The sequence below is a fragment of the Xenopus laevis genome, chromosome 8L, assembly GCF_017654675.1.
Source record: "Xenopus laevis strain J_2021 chromosome 8L, Xenopus_laevis_v10.1, whole genome shotgun sequence".
NCBI classification, from domain to species: Eukaryota; Metazoa; Chordata; class Amphibia; order Anura; family Pipidae; genus Xenopus; species Xenopus laevis.
In genome coordinates, this window is record NC_054385.1 from 111,507,941 (window position 1) to 111,532,555 (window position 24,615).

Sequence of the window (24,615 nt, forward strand, 5' to 3'; positions counted from 1 at the left end):
TCTAAAAAAAGAATATTTATGCAATTCCCACTTTTTATAAAAAAAATTCTGAAATATTATAAAAACGAGTTCCATTTAAAGCTATTGGATATCTCAAATCAATTTTGAAATATCCATATCTTCTTAAAATAAAACCAGCTCCATATTTAACATAAAAACTCGCCTATTTATCTGATTGTACTAATTTTAAAACAAATTTTAAATATTTTAAATATAAGAATTCTTGAATATTTGGCATTCCTTTCCCACCATTTTTAACATCTTTATACATTATATCTCTTTTTAGCTTTTCCATTTTAGAGTTCCAAATAAAAATAAATAATTCTCTTGTAAATCTTCTTATCCACAAATAATTGGGAAGGAACACCAATCCAACATATAACAATATAGGAAGAATAACTGCCTTAATAATTACAATTTTCCCTGTTATTGTTAATTCTCTCAATTTTCCCTGTTATTGCTAATTCTCTAAATTTTTTCTTAATTTTATTCAATGCTTTGAAACAGTTTTATTCTCACAGAATTTGTCAGGTGAATCTAACACCTAAATTTTACTAGTCCCTCTTTGAATACACCTAAATTTTACTAGTCCCTCTTTGAATAGTTACTTTACAATCACTTAAATCTGTCCATTTGCCATATACATTACATTCACATTTATCAACATTTAATTTAGAACTTGCTGCCCCATTAAAAATTTCTGCCCATAAAATTGTTCTATTTATGGATTCCTTATTTGAGCACATTATAACAACATTGTCCATATAGCTTAATGTTTTAATATTTTCTTTTTTCCCTGGTATAAAAACACCTTTAATTATCTTATCTTCTGTAATGTCAATAACAAAGGTTCAATTGTGCAAATAAATAGAATAGGTGACAGGGGGCACCTTTGCCTTACTCCTGATCTGATTTCAATTGGATCTGTCTTAAAACCATTAACCAAAATTTCGCTTGTTACAGCTTTATATAAAACACGGATATTTCTAATAAAAGACTCACTAAAACCAAATTTTCCTAAAACTTTAAACATAAAATCATGGTTAACTCTATCGTAAGCCTTTTCAAAATCCAAAGACAGTATTGCCACCCCTGAATTCCTTTGTATTGCCACCCCTGAATTCTTTTGTATTGTATCTTCTAAAATATCACGAATAATAAATACATTTTCCCATATACACCTACCCGGCACTACACATACCTCCCCAGGATTTATAATACTCTTATCACTTTCTTCATCTGATTAGCAAAAATTTTAGCAATAATTTTATAATCTACGTTTTATAATGTTATTGATCTATAATTTTCAATTTTTTCTTTATCACCTTTTTTTTTTTTATTAAGTGTTACCACACTTTTTTTTGAGTAAGATCACCAATTTTTAAAACCATTTTAACTTTTTCTAAAAAATCCTCTTGAATTCATTCCCAAAATTTTACATAAAATTCAACTGTTAATCCATCACAACCAGGAGATTTTCCTTTAGGAAATGACCAAATTACAGACTTTATCCAACCATATTTGATCATCCTTTGATATTTTCTTTTCAATCAAATTAATAAAATCTTCAGAAACCGCAAATAACTTATTATAAAAATCATATACAACATCTAAAATACCTTGAATTTTTTCTTCATTACCAATTTTTTCAATAAATAATTTTTTATTCAAACTTTTTTTGAAAAAGTATCTCGTACATTGTTCTCCTTCTTCTATATCTCTTATTTTAGAATTAAAAATTATTTATTTTCCTCTTTCATTAATCCACTTTTTAATCTCATTTTTAATCTTATCAATTTCATCATATACCTGAAATCCTTTTTCTCTTAATTTTAACATAGTTTGCAATCTAATATTTAAATTATTATGAACAATTGTTTAATTTCTTTTATAACCCATTCCCACCATCTCATTATAGTCGAAAAAGAATTCTTTTGCATTTGCCATAAATTATACTTGATTTTAAATAATTCTATTACTTTTTCGTCTTCAAGCAATAAACTATTTAATTTCCAATCTCGCTTTTTAATCTTAATATTTTTTTCTTTTAAAATAAATTCGACTTTTAATAATTCATGATCTGAAAAAAGGTTTTGCTTTAACTCAAAATTCTTAACTTGAAAATTCGAATGACCCAAAATTAAATCGATGTGTGATTTACACTTGCAAAACCTTCCTTTGGTTTACTTAAACTCAATTATTAAGTATTCCAGAAGAAATGTCTAATCCTGCAACTCCTTTCCTGTCTTTTCTATTCAAAATACAATTAAAATCTCCACATAAAATTAAAGGTTCTGTACCAGGTAAGAAAAAATAAACATTTTTAATTAGATCACACCTTTGATCTGTAATGAAACAAAATCATATTTGTCATTACAAAATAAAAAACCTATCCCAGAATTCTTAGTCAGAACCCCAAGACCATACAGAAAAACCTTTTTGCCAATCTTTTTTGGCATTTTCACAATCTAAATCATTAATTAAACCACATTCCTGCAAAGCAATAAAATCGACATTCAATGAAGACAGGAAATCAAAACTTACATATCTTCTAGTTTTGCTTTTACAACTACTTATATAATGAGACCAAAGAAAGAGCCATCAGGTTACACCATCACCCTTTTCCGTCGACAGCTCCATCTCTAGTATTGGTGTTAAACATTTTGTGTTCCTTTTTCCCTTGATAGTATCATTTCCAGCACCAGTGTTTGACTCAGTCTTTCTTCAGTTACAGAAACACTTCTTTTAATAGATACATTCACTGAAACATCCAAAGCCGTATCTTCTTGCTCTTCAGCTATCTCTAAAGCAACACTGTAATAATTTGATTTGTGTCTTTTGTGTTTTTTCCTCACAATTACTTCTTCATCACTGTTACCTTGACCACTTTGATTAATTTCCATTTCTTCCTCTTTTCCACTTTCCATTTCTACATCAACACTGGATAAACACAAATCATCGTCCAGAGTCAGTGACGTTACAATACGAGCCTCCCCTTGGTCCAAACCAGAAAATCCAGGTAATTCTTCTGTCACTTCTAATTCACCATCTAGTTCATCATTCTGTTCACCATCTGGTTCACCGTCTAGTCTTTCTTCTTCTTTTCTTCTTTCTTCTTCTTTTCTTCTTCTTTTCTTCTTTCTTCCTTTTTCTTTTCTTTCACAACATCCGAATAAGCTTTCCCTTTATCGGGGCAGTCTCTGCACACATGTCCCACTTTACTGCACAATGTACAGATTTTCTCCTTCTCACATTGACTTGCATTATGCCCAAACTCACTACAATTTGAACACCTTGCTAGCTCTTCTCCGCATTCAGCTGGTGTATGTCCAAATTCCTTACATTTCTGGCAAAATTTGGGCATACCAGAATAAAACATTAATCCTGAAGTTAGGAGGAGGATGAAGAACACCCTCTTCAGAACATGGTTCCTCATAAAACTTTAACCGGAAAAGTCTTTTCCCATTCCAACTCCCATACCGATTTGTTATATTCTTCAGATAGATCACTTCCTCTGCATACTTTGCTAAGTGTTTTGCCACTTCTGCTGTAGAAACATACGTGTTGTACATTTGCACCGTCACAACTCTTATTGTATCCGAATGCATAAAGGAGACTTCAACATCCTTGAAAGCTTTCTGATCTTTATTTATTTGGTATCTTCTCTGAAAAATTCGGTAGGCTTCCGTTGTAAAGAAAACGACTTCATACAAGCCTCTTCTGGGAGATTCCGGTAGACTGTAAATATCCTTCGGACCAAGATGAGCCATCTTCATCACTATCTCCTCCATCACAAAGGTAAGCCCATCTGGTCCACGTTTCTCTTCAGGCAAAAGAATTCTGACCGTATTCTTAAAGCGCGCCAGATTGGCCGCTGCGTCTCCCGACATCTGCATGACTCAGGCAAATTTAAACAGGCATCAGCAAATGACCCTGAAAAAATGATCCCTCCTCCAAGATTGCAGTCTCCAACCCAATAGCAGCAAAGGGACTTAAGCCCCCAATGTGGGCAATGTCCCTAAGGCGGAGAGGGAGCATGCTCTCTTTATCACCATATGACAAGATACTTGATCGTGCCAAAAGGCAGAGAAGCGATAACCCGAAAGGCGCGCACGCAGACGGGCCCAAAGCCAGGCTAGACATGCCTCCATGGGGAGAGGGAGGGCAGGCAGCTCACCTCTGGCCCAAGCCCACACCACATCCAGGCAACCCCGCATCCAGTCAGCCTGGCCACGGGGACTCCCAGCCCCAGGCCCTCTCTGGCTCCGGCCCTGTTTCGGACCTTCATCGGGCTCGCCGGCCTGAGGCCCACAGACTCCCAGCACCTTCCCGACTGCCCCGCACACCTTATTTGCATAGCCCCGCCTCTTTCTGACGGCCACAGCCAGCACGTTGATTCAATCAGCTCGTTCCTGCAACAACTCACAGCTGAACCCGGATCACAAGACAACTACTACCAAACGCCTGCCTGCCTTTTTCTCTCTCTTGTGCTTCTGCTGGCCTGTCATGCTGCAGCCATGTATTGTGCACCACCGTCAGCTTCCTCCTTGCTCCACGGCTCTCTGTCTCCCGCACTGCTTGTCCTCCCAAACTTTGCTTTGACCACAACCATCTCTAGGGCATACCTCACTATTAATTAATCTTTGCCTCCTTTGAAACTCACGCGAAGGTAAACACCAATGCGCGGCCATCCAGCTCAAATCTTTTTGTCTATTAATTATTTCTTTCCCATTAACCACCTTCCATACTTTTTCACTTTCCACCTCTGTTAAACCTCCTATCACTTCTACCTCTTCCTTCATCTATAAAGCTTTCAACCCTTTTTAACTATCACCCCATTCTGTTATGGGTACATTTTCAAGATGATTTCTCCTTATGCAACGTTCTATACGAATGTAAAACCACGGAGCATAAAAACATATAGGTCTTCTCAAATCCACAGTTAAAAATGTATATTTTCTTAAAACACTACCCGCCATATATCTCATACATCCTATTAAATTATCCTTTTTACAAGCTTTTACACACATACTTACATATTTAATTGCTAAAAATCTTTCAATATCCATTAAACCTTTTTCTTTTCTCTTTATAATTTTACTTCTCCTCAATTTCTCCATTTTTGAATTCCATAAAAATAAAAATATAATTCTTAAAACTTTATGAAGACACTTATCTGGTGCTGGAAAAACAAGACTTATATACAACTTTTATTATTAACACTCTACCTTTAATTGTTAAACTTCTCAGCGACCAAAAATCTATCTTCTTCTTTATTTTATTGAAAGTTTTCTCCCAACTCACACTTCCTTTTAGCTCATCTCCAAAAAAAAACTCCCAAGATCTCCACCCCCTTTCTTTCTATAGTCCATCCACCAATATCAACTTCATTAAAACAACCAAACAATTTACATACACTTTTCCCTTCATTTAATTTAAAACCACTAGCCATACAGAATAAATCAATTAGTAATTTTGCTCTTTTCAAACCCACCGAAGATTTACAAATAATGGTTACATCATCCATACAACAAATAGATCTAAGATCTCTGCCCCCACTACCTGGTATCTCTACTCCTCTGACCAGCTTATCTTTCTGCAGCATACATAATAATGGCTCTATAACACAAATAAAAAGTATAGGTGAAAGGGGCAACCCTGTCTCACCCCAGAGTTTATTATCACTTCCTCAGTAACAAAACCATTCACCCGAACTCGACTAATAATATTTTTATATAAACATTTAATCCATACCAACATTCTCTCAGGCACACCCATTCTTTTTAAAACATCAAACATAAAAGAATGACCTACCCTATCGTAGGCTTTTTCAAAGTCCACTGGCACAATTGCTACCGGCACCTTCCTTGCTTTACTATCCCAAACCGCATCCCTTAACACAATCAAACTTTCTGCAATTTGCCTCCCTGGAACAGCGCAAATCTGCTCTTCCCCCACCAATTTATGAATTACTCCCCTTAAACGATTAGTTTAGCAATTAATTTATAATCTTTATAAACATTCTTCAATCTCACATTTTCTTATATCCTCCTCCAATCTTTCACAATCCCGATGCTCTAAGACATTCTTTATTTCATTTACACAATCCTCCGCCAGCCTTTTATCTTGTACTTTCAATACACTTGACATACTAGTTTTATTATTAAAAACTTTCTTAAAAAAGAATTTTGTACATTTCTCATTATTTTCTTTTACAACCAACCTTGCTTGTGCTATAATTTTTTCCCTTTTATCTCCAAATACTGATTAACTTTCTCCTTAGCATCTTCAATTTCTTGAAACACCTCCTCTCCCATCTTCCTTAGTTCTCCCAAATAATTTAATCTTAACTGCCATCTTTCTAAATCTTCTCTCACACTTTACTTTCTCACAACCTTTTTTTATGAAAAAACACTTTGTTTTAAATTTTACCCATTCCCACCATTCCACCACATCTCCAAAACTCACTTTCTTGTTCTCCCATTTTTTTAAAACATTCAACATACTCACTTTTAATTACTTCATTCTCTAATAACGTAATATTCAATTTCCATAAGCCTCTTCCATATTCGCATTCACCATTCACACTGAAATTACACTCAATGCACGCATGGTCCATAAAAGGAAAACATCTCAATTGAAAACCCTCCACCTTTAAAGACTTTAAACCCACACCACATCCAGGCAACACCACATCCAGTCGGCCCCAGGCCCTCTCTGGCTCCGGCCCTGTTTCGGCCCTTCATTGGGCTCGCCGGCAGACTCCCAGCACCTTCCAGACTGCCCCGGCACACCTTATTTGCATAGCCCCGCCTCTTTCTGACAGCCACAGCCAGCTCGTTGAACCCGGGATCACAAGACAACAACTACTAAATGCCTGCCTGCCTTTTTCTCTCTCTTGTGCTTCTTCTGGCCTGTCATGCTGCAACCACGCATTGTGCACCACCGTCGGCTTCTTCCTTGCTCCACGGCTCTCTGTCTCCCCACTGCTTGTCCTGCCAAACTTTGCTTGCTGGGCTTTTCCTTTCCCCGGAGCTCGTTTGCTGCTTCTTTTTCTGCTTTTTCAAACTGAGTAAGAGAAGTGCACCGGTCCTGGAGGTACTGCAATACCAGGTCGATGCGTGGAGTACAGAGCAAGCTCTTCTTCCATCTCCCTGTTCCAAAAATCCATTTAATATATGGTCCCCAGATAGGGGACGTATCAGATATTAAACTGATAAGAACAGATAAGGTTTCAACAAAAATTTTATTGAACCCGGCTTTATATAAAAGCAAAGATAAAATATATAATCAAATCAACATAAAGATACAACATTTTTCATTCACAAACATTACATATTGAACAAAATTTCCCAGACTTTATTTGCATGTCATTTACATATCAAAATTCCCATCTTTATTTCCATTTTTTTTTACAAAGTCTAGGATTTTCTGTCTAACTTTTTTTGCAGAAATTCTATCTACATCAACTCTTTTTTTTGAATGCTCTTTTTTGTTCATCTGACCAACTTTCAAAAAACATTTTAATTTCATCATCAGTTTTGTCTTTCCAGTATTCAAATAGCATATCACCTTTTGTTACAGTTTTCTCTTGACTTGCTTTTCTTTTAGTGATTTTTTTTCTTGGCCACAGGTTCTCCAATTTCGTCTGTTTCCTGGACAGGACTTTCCAACCCACCAAAGAAAACATCCTCAAAAGAAAGGGTAAATTTGGCACTATTTCTGCCGAAACAGCCACCCCCTCCCCCGATGAAACAGCCTCTTCTTTCCTTGTTGAAATTGCCTCCCCCTCCCCCATTGGGACAGTCTCATTAGCATCATCAGGAACAGTCTTTTTTTCCCTTTGAGGGCATGCAAAATACAAATGTCCAACCCCTAGACAGAGATTATATTTCTTTGGTTCAGAACAGTCTTTAGCAAAATGCATGTTGCTGCCACAATTAGTACATATATTACACACATCTGCAGTATGTCCATAGTTTCTACAATTTTAACAAAATTTAGGCATACCTGAAAAAAACACATCAAAATTGACATTCCCCAAACGGAATCTTGCAGGGGGTAAAAGGTTTTCCTTGAAAGTCACTTTGAACTTGTATTTACAAGCCCATACACCAATTTCATTATAAACCTTTCCCACAAACAGTACCTTCTTGCTGTGGTTCCGTAAGAAAAGTTCCACTTCACTCAGCTGGACAAATGGAGAATAGGACTTCACTATCAGGGCTATTTCCTCATCTGGAAAATGTTGCACAACCCTAAATCGGAGAAGCCGATCATCCTCTGGACTTTGTTTCCAGGCTCTCAAGAATCGAAAGTCGAAAAGTAACATCATAGACTCCCCTTTTCGGTAATCCTGGATGGCAAGGATCTCATTCCTCAGAACTCCTCCGAATTGCTCCAAGATAACATCTGCGATATACAGCAGTAGCTTATCGTGATTCACCTCCTCCTGGACGATTATTTGAATCGAGTGCATAGCCCGTGACCAGGCACTCCTCCAAATCTATCTTGACAGGTCACTCCCAGCTTCACCGTAAAGGACTCCACTGGAGAAGGGTGATCGCCACCCGTTGTCAGAAGAGGTCTCTCCCCTAAAGCAGCAAGAGGCTTAAGATGGTAAATGCCACCGATGCCTGCTAGCGATAACCCGAAAGGCAGGCGCACAGACGGGCCCAAAGCCAGGCTAAAGATGCCTCCATGGGGAGAGGGAGGGCTGGGCCCCGGCAGGCAGCACACCTCTGGCACAAGCCCACACCACATCCAGACAACAATACATCCAGTCGGCCCGGCCCAGGGGCTCCCAGCCCCAGGCCCTCTCTGGCTCCGGCCCTGTTTCGGACCTTCATCGGGCTCGCCGGCCTGAGGCCCGCAGCCTCCCAGCACCTTCCCGACTGCCCCGGCACACCTTATTTGCATAGCCCTGCCTCTTTCTGATGACCACAACCAGCTCGTTGATGCAATCAGCTCGTTCCTGCAACAACTCACAGCTGAACACAGCCGGGATCACAAGACGACAACAACAACTACCAAACGACTGCCTGCCTGCCTGCCTTTTTCTCTCTCTCTTGTGCTTCTGCTGGCCTGTCATGCTGCAGCCAGGCATTGTGCACCACCGTCGGCTTCCTCCTTGCTCCGCCACTCTCTCTTCCGCACTGCTTGTCCTCTCAAACTTTGCTTGCTTGGGCTGCTCTTGCTGGGCTTTTCTTTTCCCCGCAGCTTGTTTGTTTCTTTTTCTGCTTTTTCAAACTGTGTAAGAGAAGTGCACCGGTCCTGGAGGTACTGCAATACCAGGTCGATGCGTGGAGTGGACAGAGCAAGCTCTTCTTCCATCTCCCTGTTCCAAAAATCCATTTAATATATGGTCCCCAGATAGGGGACGTATCAGATATTAAACTGATAAGAACAGATTTTTTTTTTTTATCTACTCAGTGTATATAAGAAAACGATTCTTTTTAAAAAACCACAGATTTGTTCAACTTTTATTTCTTATAACATTTCTTATAACATTTCTTATAACATCATCGTAGATAATTATCTCCAATTTTTTATTTGCCATTCATTATTGGCTATTTCACCTTTTATTTTTTTTATCTCTCAAATAATATGTATACATATTTGCAAAAATTTGAGTTTTACATTGTTTTAAATCAAAGCTTAAACTTTTAAACATACATAAATTTTATTTTCCAAAGTACTCCTTTTATCACATTTATTATTTGCCAAACCATATTTATTTTGCTACTTTCACACTTTAACCTTATACCAAAAACAACAACTTCATAACTTATTCTTTCCAGCCCTGTTATCCTTTTTATAATCGCACCCATATTTTTCCATACTTCCTGTGCAAAATCGCAATTCCACACAAAATGCATAAAAGTTTCATTAAAAATACATTTTTCTCTAGGGCATTTAGGACTTCTTAACAAACCACGTCTATACTGAAAATCCTTCACTGGTAAACAATTATGCACAACTTTTGTTTACCACCATGTTCCATATTTCTTTAGACATTTTACAGTTATAATTTCCAACCACTACTTCTTGCTTTTTCCATTCATTATTTATTTTTTTATCATTTAACAATTCTATATAAGTATATCTATCTAAATTCCATTTTTTTTAAAATAACTTTTAAAATTGATTTAAGAAGCCCAACAGCATTAAACGGAACAACATTTTATAAAATTTTAGAACACCCATATCTTCTAAGAATAAAACCTGCGCCATATTTTACAAAATAGCTAGCCCATCTATCTTGAGAAGAGAGCTTTAAAAATTTTTTAGAAATTTTAAACTCAAGAATTCATGTATATCTGGGACTCCTTTTCCACAATTTTTAACATCTGTATACATTATATCTCTTTTTAACTTTTCCATTTTAGAATTCCAAATAAAAAGAAATAGTTCACTAGTAAATTTTCAAATCCATAAATAATTAGGAAAAAACACTAACCCCATATATAACAATATAGGAAGAATCACTGCTTTAATAATTAAAACTTTCCCCGTTATTGTCAAATTCCTTAATCTCCACAAGGACAATTTTTTCCTAATTTTAGTTAACACTTCCATCCAATTTGGTCCACCCTCCAAATTCTGTGAAAATAACACTCGTGCTAAAATCTTACTGGTCCCTCTTTGAATATTAACTTTGCAATCACTAAAATCTATCCATTTTCCGTATACATTACATTCACATTTATCTAAGTTTAATTTAAAACTTGCTGCACCATTAAAAATCTCTGCCCATAAAATTGCTCTATTTATTGATTCTTTATCTGTACACATAATAACCACGTCATCCATATAGCCTAAAGTTTTAATACTTTCTTTTTTCCCTGGTAAAAACACTCCCATGTCTTTCTGAAATGCAAGTAACAAAAGTTCAATGGCACACACAAATAAGATCGGTGACAACGGGCACCCTTGTCTTACACCAGACCTTACTTCAATTGACTCTGTTTTAAAACCATTTACCAAAATTTCACTAGTTACTTCTTTATAAAAGACACGAATATTATTAATAAAAGACTCACTAAAACCAAATTTCTTTAAGACCTTAAACATAAAAGCTTTTTCAAAGTCTAATGATAGTACTGCAATACCTGCATTCCTTTGTATCCTCTAAAACATCTCGTACAATAAATAAGTTTTCCCATACGCATCTACCTGGTATAGCACAAACTTGACCAGGATTTATAATACTATCACATTCTTCATTCGACTTGCAAAAATTTTAGCTATAATTTTATAATCTACATTTAATAATGTTATCGGTCTGTAATTTTTAATTTTTTCTTTATCACCTTTTTTAAAAATAAGAGTCACTACCCCTCTTTTTTGCAATAAGGTAAGGTCTCCTTCTATTAATACATTTTTCACCATCTCTAAAAAATCATCTTTTATTACCTGCCAGAATTTAACATAAAATTCAATTGTTAATCTGTCACACCCAGACGACTTTCCCTTAGGCATAGACAACATCACAGATTTTATTTCCTCTATTCCAATTCCTCTATCTAACCATTCTTGATCTTCTTTTGAAACTTTTTTATCCATTAAGTTAATAAAATCTTCCACACTTTTAAGATCACATTTTTTAGCCGCAAATAAATTATTATAAAAAGCATATGCATTATCTAAAAAGCATATGCATTATCTAAAATACCTTGTATTTTATCTTCGTTTTCAATTTTTTCAATAAAAGATTTCTTATTAAAACTTTTCTTAAAAAAGTACCGAGTACATTGTTCTCCCTCTTCTATGTCTCTTACTTTTGAAATAAAAACAATTTCTTTTCCTCTTTCATTTATCCACTTTTAAATTTCAATTTTAATATCCTCAATTACATCATTTACTTCAAAATCCCTTTCTCTCAATTTTAACATAGTCTGTAATCTTATATTTAAACTATTATAAATATTTTTATTTTTTCTACTATTTCTCACACCCTCTTTTATAAAGAAAGTTTTTACTTCTTTTTTAACCCATTCCCACCATACCCTTACTGAAGAAAAATAACTTTTAAAAGATTCTACTATTTGCTCATCTTCTAACAATAGAACATTTAATTTACAATCTCGTTTTTTAATTTTTACATTACTTTCTTTTAAATTAAATTTAACTTTTAATAAAACATGATCCGAAAAAATATTTTTAATCAACTCAAAATTTTCAACTTGGAAATTTGAATCACCCAAAATTAAGTCTATACGTGATTTACACTTTGAACTTTCAAAAGTTAAACTTTCTTTTGACTTACTCAAACTCAAATCCCAGAAATCATGTAAGGAAAAATCTGAAATTAAATTATTAAGTACACCAGAAGACACATCTAGTCCTGCGACTCCCTTCCTGTCCTTCCTGTTTAAAATACAATTGAAATCTCCACACAAAATTAACGGTTCAACCCCTGGTAGGAAAATATAAAGCTTTTTAAACAAATCACTTCTTTGTTCCTTGTTCACTGGGGCATAAACATTTAGAAATCTAATTACATTTCCCTGAAAATTAACTTTAACCAAAATTGCTCTCCCTGGTTCAATAACATAAGAAAAATTCATTTCACATTTATCATTGCAAAATAAAAAAACAACTCCTGAGTTCTTACTATCAGAACTCCAGGACCAAAAAGAAAAACCTTTCTGCCAATCTTTTTTAGCATTTTCACAGTCATAATCAGTAACTAAAACATATTCTTGTAAAGCAATAAAATCAACATTTAACATAGACAGGAAATCAAAGATTGCTGCTCTTCTGGTTTTACTTTTAACACTCCTTATATTAAAGGAGACTAAAAAGAGTGCCATCAGGTTACTTCATCGCCTTTTTCTTTTAATGGCGTCATATCTAATATTGGTGTTTGACTTAGCCTTTCTTCTGTAGTAGTAACGTTTCTTTTAATGGACACATTCCCCGAGAAATCAGAAGCAACATCTTCCTGCTCTTCAGCAATCTGCAAGTCATCACTGTCATAATTAGATTTTTGTCTTTTCCTCACTATCACTTCATCTTCGTCACTACTATCCCTTTTGTCACTACTTCCCTTTTTTCCTGATTTATTTCCATTTCTTCTTCTTTTCCTATCACTTCAACACCTGACAGGACCAAATCATCCTCAAAATACAGTCCAGATACCAGATGTACCTCTCTCTGATCCAATCCAGAGCCTCCAGGTAATTCAACCAGTAGTTCTGGCTCACTCTCTACACTTTTATTTCGTCTTTCTTCTTCTTTTCGTCTTTCTTCTTCTTTTCTTCTTTCTTCATTTCTTCTTTCTTCTTCTATTTTTTTTCCTTTCGCTATTTCGGAATATGCTTTACCTTTGTCTGGGCAGTCTCTATACACATGCCCCACCTTACTGCACAAAGTACAAATCTTCTCTTTCTCACACTGGTCTGCATTGTGGCCAAACTCATTACAATTTGAACACCTTGCCAATGCCTCCACACATTCAGCAGGTGTATGTCCAAATTCATTGCACTTTTGGCAAAACTTTGGCATGCCGGAATAAAACATGAACCCTCTTTCCGGACCTATCCTGAAATTGGAAGGGGGATGAAGGACTCCATCTTCAGAGTCCCGGTCCTCATAGAACTTAATACGAAAAAGTCTCTTTTCCGTTCCAATTCCCATATCGGTTTGTAATGTTTCTTAAGTAAACTACTTCCTCCGCATATTTTGCCAAATGCTTAGCCACTTCAGCCGACCCAACATATGTATTATACATTTGCACTGTGACTATCCTTATCGTGTCTGAGTGCATAAAACTGACCTCTATATCTTTAAAGGTTTCCTGGTTTTTGTTTTCATTATATTTTCTTTGAAACACTCTATAGGCTTCAGTTTTAAAGAAAACAATCCTCTTCTGGGAAATTCTGGAAGACTATAAATGTCCTTAGGACCAAGACCAGCCATCCTCCTCACCATCTCCTCAATAACGAATGTAAGTCCATCAGGTCCACATTTCTCTTCCGGTAATAGAATCCTTACGGTATTTTTAAAGCGCGCCTGATTGGCCGCTGCATCTCCTTGCATCTGCATGTCGACGAACTTCACAGGCACCTGCTCATTAAAAATGAACAGGCCCCATCAAAGCGATCACCACTCCTCTTCAATAGCAGCGAGGAGCTTATGCCCCAAAAAGGGGCAATGCTCCAAGGCCGAAGCTGAGTGTACTCTCCTTAAACCTCTTAGCACTTGATCGTGCCAAAAGGCCGAGAAGCGATAACTCGAGAGGCGTGCGCAGATGGCCCCTGAGCGAGGCTAGAGATACCTCCATGGGGAGAGGGAGGGCTGGGCCCCGGCAGGCAGCACACCTCCGGCCCAAGCCCACACCACATCCAGGCAACACCACATCCAGTCAGCCTGGCCGCGGGGGCTCCCAGCCCCAGGCCCTCTCTGGCTCCGGCCCTGTTTCGGCCCTTCATCGGGCTCGCCGGCCTGAGGCCCGCAGCCTCCCAGCACCTTCCCGACTGCCCCAGCACACCTTATTTGCATAGCCCCGCCTCTTTGTGATGGCCGCAACCAGCTTGTTGATGCAATCAGCTCGTTCCTGCAACAACTCACAGCTGAACACAGCCGGGATCACAAGACGACAACAACTACCAAACGACTGCCTGCCTGCCTTTTTCTCTCTTGTGCTTCTGCTGGCCTGTCATGCTGCAGCCAGGCATTGTGCACCACCGTCGGCTTCCTCCTTGCTCTGCCACTCTCTCTTCCGCACTGCTTGTCCTCCCAAACTTTGCTTGCTTGGGCTGCTCTTGCTGGGCTTTTCTTTTCCCCGCAGCTTGTTTGTTTCTTTTTCTGCTTTTTCAAACTGAGTAAGAGAAGTGCACCGGTCCTGGAGGTACTGCAATACCAGGTTGATGCGTGGAGTGGACAGAGCAAGCTCTTCTTCCATCTCCCTGTTCCAAAAATCCATTTAATATATGGTCCCCAGATAGGGGACGTATCCGATATTAAACTGATAAGAAATTATATATTTTTTTTTATTCTTTTCCAATTCAGCCTTTGAGAATAATGAAAAGAGGAAAAACCCCATCCACCATTTCTTCTCGCATCATATGGAAACTCTTCACTCTCTCTCTCTTTTTTTTTTTTTTAATTTTACATTTTAAACGACACACACAAAAACAAAGCAACAAAAAATTAATCCCAAAATTTTATGAATTCCAGAATCTTTCTTCTGGCTATATAATCTGGAATACTCTCAAAATCATAAAGGCTTTGTAGAGCTACTCTCTTCTCCTCTGGCCACTTCGAAACTTCTTCTTTCAATTCTTCATTAGACTTTCATAAAAATTTCTTTCACCAAGCGATTTCCACCTTAAAAACTCTTCAGTTTTTTCTTTTTCCTTCACTTTTTCCTCCTCACTCTTCTCCTCCTTCTCCTCAACTTCTTCTTCTATTTTTCCTTTTTTCTTCACCTTTTCCTCCTCCTCCTTCTCCTCCTTCTCCTCCACTACTTTATCCTTCTTCTTTTTCTTTCGTTTCACAATGAACTCCTCACTTCCACATCAAACTTCTTCAGATTGACTCTCTACCCTCATCTTCTCCAGTTCCGCAATCTCTTCAGCAACACTAGGCGACTCAACTGCCGCCAATAGTTCTTCCAGGACAATACTTTCTTCTACCTTCTCCTCCACCATCTTCTCTTACTCCACCGCCAAAACAAATTCCACTTCTTTAGTATTTCTCATAGGACATACACCATACAAATGCCCTTATTTAAAACAAAAATTACACTTTTTTTGTCTTCTGCAATCCCTTCCTTCATGAGAAGGATCGCCACAAAACTTACAAACTGCACAATTTTCAGCTATGTGACCATAAATTTTGCACTTCTTGCAGAAAACCGGCATTCCAGCAAAAAAAATGTCAAAGTTCATCTACCCAAGTTTAAATCTCGCTGGGGGAACCTTCCACTCTAAAAACACGACTCTAAACTTGTACTTTGAAGTCCATAATCCATGTTCGTTAAAGATCTTCCCCGCAAAAGTTACCTTCTTGCATTAATGACTTATCACAGTCTCAGTCTCACAAAAGGTGAATAGGTTTTAATAACCACCACCACTTCCTCCTGGTCAAAATGAGGGAACACTTTGAAACCCTCCAAATGAACATCCATCTAATTAGCTCCTAGGATCTTCAAGAACCGCCGGAAAAATAACTCTTCTTCAAAAGTGACATCGTATATCCCTCTCCTTGGATAATCTTGCAAGGCGAGGATTTCCTCCTTAGACAACTTTCCGAGATCATACAGAATGATCCGCATGACATAATCCAACCACTTCCCTTCATTCGAAGGATCCAACGCTATGATGCGCACCGAGTTCTTAATCCTTGCATAAGCAGGGACTTCTTCCAACGCCATCTTAGCCTCGTGTCACAGCTCTTGTGTTCAGCTCAATCACTCCCAGCGTCCCCCTTGGCTTTGGGTTCCCACTGGAGTAGGTGATCACTACTCGCTGCCTGGAAAAGTTAGCTCTTAAAAGGACCAGTCTCCAGGCACCCAATGACTAAGACACTCTCAGTGATATTCTCAGGATCTTAAATAGAAATGAATCTATATAATCCACTTAATACACATCATAGTAAAATCAATTTGTTCTTATATTCCATATTTTTATATTCCAATCTTTTTCTGCAATCTCTTTTTTAATTTTTTTCTTTTAAAAAATGAACATACATTTCAGCATATATCATTTTTTTACATTGTTTTACATCCACCAGCAGGTTTTTAAAAATTAACAAATTCCTAACTCTCCACAGCACTTCTTTAACTATATTTATTATTACCCACACAATATTAATTTTATCTTTAGCACATTTTAATTCGGAAACAAAAACAATTGCATAATAATTCATATTTGTCAAACCAGCTATTGCTTTCAATACCTTTCCCATATCTCTCCATATCACCTGTGCAAAATCACAATTCCATATCAAGTGCATACATGTCTCATTATACTGAAAATTTTCCCTCGGGCATTTAGGGCTTCTTAGCAAACCTCTCTGGTACTGGAAATCCTTCACAGGTAAGCATTTATGTACTATGGCCCACGCTAAATCTTTCTGGCTGTTTGTCAAATTTTTATTAACAACCATATTCCAAATTTCTTTTGAAGTTTTGCTATTAAAATTTTCTACTAAGCACATTGGCTCTTGTTTTCGCCATTTCTTACACACCACATTAATATTCATTATTTCAATATCAGAATATCTTCCTAAATCCCATACCTTAATAATTTTATCTAAGACATTATAAAACCTAGTTCCATCAAAAGACATTGGTTTTTTATTATCAATTTTAAACCATTTGTATTTATTTAAAATCCACCCAGCACCGTACTTCACAAAATAACTTGCCCATTTATCCTGAGCAACTAACTTTATTATAAAACGTATATATTTTAATTGTAAAAACTCTTGAATATTAGGTACTCCTTTCCCTCCATTTTTAATATCTCTGTACATCAACTCTCTTAACTTTTCCATCTTTGTAAATGTTCTCATCCATAGATAATTAGGTAAAAACACTAACCCGACATATAATAAAATCGGTAAAATCACTGCTTTTATAATTAAAACCTTCCCTGTTATAGTCAAACTTCTTAATTTCCCCATTGATAATTTCTTTTTAATTTTATCTAAAGCTTCAGTCCAACTTAAATCACCTGTTAAATTTTGTGAAAACGTTATCCCCAAAATTCTACTATTACCTCTTTTTTTTTTTTTTTTTTAAATAATTTTTATTGGTTTTGGAAAAAATAAACTCACAGCAGGATTACAGAAAGCGGCACATGAGACACATATAACAATATGCAAGACATGGTTGATCTAGACAGTATGTTAAACCAAGGAAAGCAGAGAAGAACCTAGGAAGCCCATGATGAGAATCCACTTGCAGAGTATTATAGAAACAAAAAGGGAAACAGGGGTAGTGGAAAAGAGAAGGATGAAAGGAATAGGAAGTAAAACGAGGTAAGATGGGAGGAAGAGTTAGGAAGAAGTGGGGTAAGAAGGAACATGAGAGGGTAGAGAGGTAGAATGAAAGAAGTGGAAAGTAAAGGTAGAAGCACCTGACTGGGAAAACTCAGAATCCGAAAATGTATTACCCAAGCAGCAATGGGTTAGTCCGAAATTGCGGTAACTGACCTTAAAAACACCATTCATGTTTGGGTCGGGGTCTCTGATCGATAGCAGTGGATCCAGCAATCATGTGAGAAGAGGGAGAATTCAGTAAAGTATATGAACCCTGGATTTGAAACAATCCTACACGGGACATATCCTTATATAAATCCGAACTCAGAAATTGTATCCAGTAAAACCACTTTTTTGTAAAATTCTGAAAATCAGTTGATGAATCCATTTTCAACTCCTCAAATCTCCGAATCTCCTTCATCTTTTGTACCCAATCGCTCACAGTGGGACTGGAAGTCTGATTCCATTTAATCGGGATAAGCGACTTTGCCATGTCCAGCATGACAGGTACTAACGACCTCTTATATGCCCGGATTGAGAGAGGAGAATCGTGTAAGAGAATGGCTAATGGGTCATTGGGAATCTCGATGTCAGTGACTGTTTTGATAATCTGGCGTATAGTGCCCCAGTATGCTGATAGTGAGGGGCAATCCCAAAATATGTGGGGAAGGGTACCAGGGAGTTTCCCGCATCGCCAACAGTTGGGTGAAACTGCTCAATATATTTTGTTCAGCTTCGTGGGGTATCTATACCATTTGGTGAGCAATTTGTAGTTAAGCTCCTGAATTTTGGCGAATTGGGAAGATTGGTGAGGTTTGTGATTTTGGCCCACTGTTTATCAGTGATGGTAGAGCTCAGGTCTTTTTGCCATTTATCTCTGAGGGAGGATCTGGGACTTGTTTTGAGATCCATAATTTGTTTGTAAAAATAGGAGACAGCTTTCTTAGGGGCTTCTATCTGAGACCATGTCTGTTCTATGCTCGTGAGAGGCGGTCTATCTTTGTGAGGTGGGAACGAGGTGTGGATAAAGTGTCTGATTTGTCGGAACTTAAATCTGTCGAGATCTGAAGGAACTTTGTCACCCAGAATCTCCTCAAAATCTTTCACCCCATTTTGGTTATAAAAATAATTAGCACCAGAATGAAGCAAAATATTCCACCCTTTGTAGTTTCCAAGGTCTAAACCTGGGCCAAATGCCGGGTTGCCTATGACCGGGAGGAGAGGGGTTGGAGAGTTAGTCCATTTACCGGATTTGGAGAGGGCATCCCAAGTGTCTAAGGTGTATCTCAATTTAGAGTCTGTCCTGTCCCTGTAGCACCTGTTGGTCGGCTGTAGCCATGGGGCAGCCCAAAGTGGAGTCACTAGGGATTCCTGTTCAATACGCGTCCAAAGTTTGGATTTTCTGTGGAAGGACCAGTCTAAGCATCTACATAGTATCGCGGCCTGGTGGTAACTCTTCCAATCTGGGAGGCCAAGACCGCCATCAGATTTCACTGCACTCAGTGTGGCTCTCGCAATTCTGGGGGTTTTATCTGCCCAAATGTATCGCTTTGTAAGCGTGTACATGGACTGAAACGTTCCTTTAGGAGGGGGATAGGGGATGGTCTGTGAGATGTACAGAAAATGGGCAAAATGTTCATTTTCAAAGTGCTAATTCGCCCTAGCCAGGAGAGCGTTTTGCCAGACCAGAGTCCCAGATCTGCTTTAATGGATTGTAGGAAATCAGTGTAATTTCTACTAATAGTCTGTTGTACATTTGGAAATATCTTCAAGCCTAGATAGGTAAGGTAAGTGCTGGAAACCATGATGGGAAATGAGTGTGTTACTGCTGAGAATTCGTCTTGTGGAATCGAGATGTTTAAGGCTACAGATTTCGTTAAGTTAATTTTAAAATTGCTTACGAGGTGGAAGTCATCCAGCTCTCTTAATAGATTCGGGAGGGAAATTCTGGGATTCCTGAGAAAGAAGAGTAAGTCGTCAGCGTAAGCTGCTGTTTTGTGTTCTTTCAGACCAACCGAAATGCCACTGATATCCGGATTATGTCTAATTTTATTAAGAAAGCCTTCAATGGATAGGATGAACAGAAGGGGAGAGAGCGGGCAGCCCTGACGGGTGCAGTTTGTTATGCGGAAGGGTTGTGAGAATTCACCGTTAACGCGTAATTTCGCAGTGGGAGAAGTGTAGAGAGTTGAAATCCAGGATAGCATTCTAGGGCCAAGATTAATACTTGTAGAGTATTTCTTAGGAAAGACCAGTCCACCCTGTCGAATTCCTTTTCGGCGTCTGTGGATAGGAGCATGACAGGGATGGATTTGGACTTACAATAATGAAGGATGCTGAACAGTTTGTTTGTGTTGTCTCGAGCCTCTCTGTGTGGGACAAAGCCTACTTGCTCAGGGTGGATAAGGGAGGGCAGTACCTGATTGAGCCTGGTGGCGAGGACTTTAGCGTACAATTTAGTGTCTGTATTCAGGAGGGAAATCAGCCTAAAGCTGCCCGGGTCCGTGGGGTCTTTGCCTTTCTTGTGTATCAGCGTAATGTGAGCTTCGAGGGCTTCTTTAGGGATCGCCGCAGATGCTGAGATAGAATTTGTAGCCTCCACTAGATAAGGAACAATATGGCCGCTCAATTCCTTATAGTAAGCTATAGTGAATCCATCGGGCCCAGGGGCTTTGCCCGCCTTAGTCGACTTAATAGCTAACAAAAATTCCTCCTTAGTGAGAGGTGCGTCTAGGACAGTTTTGGCCTCATTTGAGAGGCTCGAGATCTGAGAACTGCGAATGTAATCCTTCCCCAGTTGTTCCCTGTTTAGCGATTTACTGTGTCTAGTAACCTGAGATTGGAAGCTGATATAACTTAGTGTAATATTGGCGGAATACTTCAGCTATTTCCGTAGTAGTTTGTAGCAATTTGCCGTCCGGGGATCGGATCTTGGTAACGTGGTTTCTCAATTGTTTCTTTTTGAGGGTGGCAGCCAGTAAGCGGCCACACTTGTTGCCATGCTCAAAATACAGTTTCTTGTGTATGTCAATCGCTCGCGACATGAAGGCAGAGTAAGTGTCGCGTAGTTATTTCCTTGCTTGTGTAAGGGCTTCTAATATGTGCGCAAATTTAGAATGTTGGTGTTGTGCTTCTAGGATATGGATTTTAGCTATCAATCGTTGTAAAGTGGCATTACGTTCCCTTTGTTTCCTGGCCCCCAGTTGGATAAGTTCCCCTCTTATCACACACTTGTGTGCTAGCCAGACCGTCCAAGGATTGGTGTGTTCGGATTTATTTTCATTAAAATAGTTGCGTAATTTCTGTATTATGTCATCTTTATCAGCTATGTTACGTAGGAGGGAATCGTTTAGTCTCCAAACCCTGGATTTGCCGGAGGGGGTCTGGCGTGTAAGAGTACAAGTGACTGGGGCATGGTTGGACCAAGTAATAGCCTCGATCATAGCGCCTTTGAGTAGACTAAAATCTGCATGGCGAAAGAAAATATAATCCAATCTGCTATAAGTATTGTGAGGGTGGGAGTAGAAGGAGTAATCGCGTTTAGTGGGATTAATGAGTCGCCAGGTGTCTACTAAAGTATGATCCCTGAGCTGTTTCCTGAAGGTTTCAATTTTTCTATGAGGTATGCTAGATTTGCCAGTAGACGAATCTAGTACCGGTTCCAATGTCATGTTAAGGTCCCCACCCAGAATAAGCAAGCCTTTCTCAAATAGTGTCAGAGCCTGAAGCGTCTGAGTTAAGGCTTGTTGTTGTTCAGTGGGGGGGAGGTAAACCGTGGCCAATGTGTGTTTAAGACCATTTATGGTGCCTTTAAGAAAAACAAATCTTCCTAGAGTGTCTGTTTTAATCTCTATGGGGGTGAAGCCTATGGAATCAGACACCAAGATCATCACTCCCCTAGTTTGTGTCAAGGGGGGTGCTGTGAGCGATAGTGGAGAAGCCTTTGAACCTGAGGAGAGGGGTTTGCTGTTTTTTGAAATGAGTCTCCTGGATAAATACAATTTCTAGCCGAAGCCGCTTTATGTCACGTGTAAGGTTGTACCTTTTGATGGGGGAGTTAAGCCCCTTGGCGTTTATGGATCCAATGCGTATGTCAGCCATGATTCCTACTGAGAACGCCGACGTCGCGGAGGAGGCCCCGACCCAAGGGTAAGCTAAATGTGATAAAGAGAGAAAGCATCAGAGTCCCAGTCAGTTTGTCAAGAATAGAAAGGAAAGCTAAAGGAAAGGAAAGCAGTAAAGAAAGACATAGAATAACAGAACTATTGTGCAACATACACAGAGAGAACATGACCAAACAGTCAATACGATTACCCAAATCGTATCAAAAGTGAACCCAATGGTCCTGAGGTGAGGGAACGTGGGTCTGGCGCACTGGAGTGGGTTAGTAGACCCCCCGATCCCCAGCCAACTTCTATAACCTAACCGGAGACCTATCCCAATGGGACTAGAATGGGGTTAGAGGGGCAAGAGGTGGGGGCTATGGTCTAGCCGAGGATAACATGTCAGCGTCACGAAGTGGGCTGAAATGTGAGTAGCAGGGAAGCCTGAGGGGGGGGAGGGAGTAGCGGATAAGCACTATGACAACCTTATTGCTGAGGGATAGTGTTTGTTTTTAGAAATGTTGTACTATTTTTTTTTTTCTGTTTACCTGATTAATACATCCGCCCCCTCAGCGCCCCTCCTCCATAACCACTGCCCCCTAATTCGCCACCTGCGGAACCGGAGCCTACCTCCCTAGGAAGGCTAATCATAGAAGTATATAGGTGGGAGTGGAAAGACCTGGGTAAAGACATGAACAACAGGACATTGTAGAAGTACGCTAAGTACAGTCGGTGGGTAATAATGCTAAATGCAAGGACAAAGGTGAATCAAAAAATCAAGCCTTGTAAACAGTAAACTGTGCTAACGGCCATATTTAAGTAGTTAAGGCCAGCATTGAAAACCTAAAAGTAAAACATGGAAAGTCTTCCAATCATGGTAAAAAAGGAATAACAAACAGAAATAATTAAGATACTTATAACTAAAGGATCTGCTGTGTGATATCTGTGTAGCTGAGGTCTCTGAAGGTAAATCAAAAAGGATAAGTGCCCAAAATCAGCCGATCTGTGTGAGAGAGGAGAGTCTTGCGTGTGTTGGGACCCTCTAGGGAAGACCTGGGACCGAAATACGGGAGTGATGGAAAGTAAAAGGAGTGAAATCTTGTAGTAGTCCCAAAGCCGGTGAGGAGGCGAGTGACACAAAAAGCCAGCCACTGTATAAGTAGAAAAATGTGCAGCAAAATCCAGAGTCCTCATGAGGCCATCGTCCCGTTCTAGGGAATGAGTCGTGGGCTCAGGAGCAGCGTGGCGCAAAGACCTCTGGGCTCCATCTTATCATCACTTCGAGTGGCACTTAGTGAGTCTCGCAGAGGACCACGAAGAGGTAAGTAAGGCCAATGTCCAGGGCCTGGAAGTGGACCGTGGAGACCTACAGGGGCCCGGAAAGCTGGGACGAATAGGTAGGTGTCCAATGGTGGCCGATCCATAGGGAAGACAAAGTTCGGCAGGTTAAAGACCCTTCAAGAGTGTCCGTGGACAAAATACGGGAGTCATGGCCAATAAAGGGAATATGATCCAGCAACAATCTCCCAATGCAGAGGAGAAGAGTGGCTCAATAAGCCAAGTACTGTGGAAGTCAAAACAAATGCAGTGTAAACCAGACGCCTCCCAGGATTATTGTCCTGGCGTGGATGTTAATTCGTGGGCTCCGGGGTAGCTTGACGTGAAGGCCTCTGGGCTCTACTCTTACATTCCCAATGGTCGACATCCAAAGCCTCTAACAAATCACCATTATACGCCAAGTCCCTCCAGTCCTTGATATCAGGTACTGCAGGTCGAGGTGATGGCAAAACTCCTCTATGCCGTCTGGTTCTCTGAGACTATGCTGTCTCCCGTCCTTTGTAATGGTGAGGGAAAAGGGGAAGCCCCAACGATAGGCAATGTTTTTGGCCCTTAGGACTGTGGTGAAAGGTCTAAGGGTGCGGCGTTGCTGTATAGTCAGCCAAGCTAGGTCTTGAAAAATGGAGATTTCATATTCCTGATATTGGTATTTGTCTGTGTTGCGCAGAGCACGAACTATGTCCTCCTTTATCGTGAACTTATGGACGCAGCAAATAACGTCTTTAGGGTGTTCGGTTCTAATTCTGGGAGTCCCAAGAGTACGGTGAACCCGATCCAGCTCCAGGGGGTGGTGGGATCTTTCCCCAAAATAGTATTGAAAATGGCACTCACCGTGTTGCGCAGTTCATTTGGAGGCACCGAGTCAGGAATGCCCCGGATCCTAAGGTTATTGCGTCGTCCCAGATTATCCAGGTCTTCCATGTGTTTGCAGAGGAGGTAAATGTACCTGTGGTGGTCGTTAGCCCTGTGGGTAAGCTGGTTGTGGCCACTTCAACTTTGCCCAAACGCGTGTCGAGTTTGCTCTGCGACTTACATAAACTGCGTAGTTCAGCTTTCATCTCGGCTATGTCTGCCTTGTGGGATTCTTGCAAAGTTTTCGCCATCGCCCTGAGATCCGTTTTGGTCGGCAAAGCAGCAAGCATGGCCCGGATATCAGACGGTGCAGGTGCGGTACTAAAACTGG

At 39.2% G+C, this 24,615-nt stretch overlaps 1 non-coding gene and 3 pseudogenes across 1 annotated transcript; all 4 read right to left on the reverse strand.

Moving 5' to 3' along the window:
- Positions 1 to 7,076: 7,076 nt before the first annotated feature.
- LOC121397419 lies at positions 7,077 to 7,250 on the reverse strand (annotated as a pseudogene).
- A 2,007-nt stretch (positions 7,251 to 9,257) lies between these two features.
- LOC121397386 lies at positions 9,258 to 9,450 on the reverse strand. Its single transcript, XR_005963639.1, has one exon. It is a non-coding gene; the product is annotated as a U2 spliceosomal RNA (small nuclear RNA).
- Positions 9,451 to 14,832: 5,382 nt separating this feature from the next.
- LOC121397429 lies at positions 14,833 to 15,037 on the reverse strand (annotated as a pseudogene).
- Positions 15,038 to 15,662: 625 nt separating this feature from the next.
- On the reverse strand, positions 15,663 to 16,381 carry LOC108698987 (annotated as a pseudogene).
- Between the last annotated feature and the right edge of the window lie 8,234 nt (positions 16,382 to 24,615).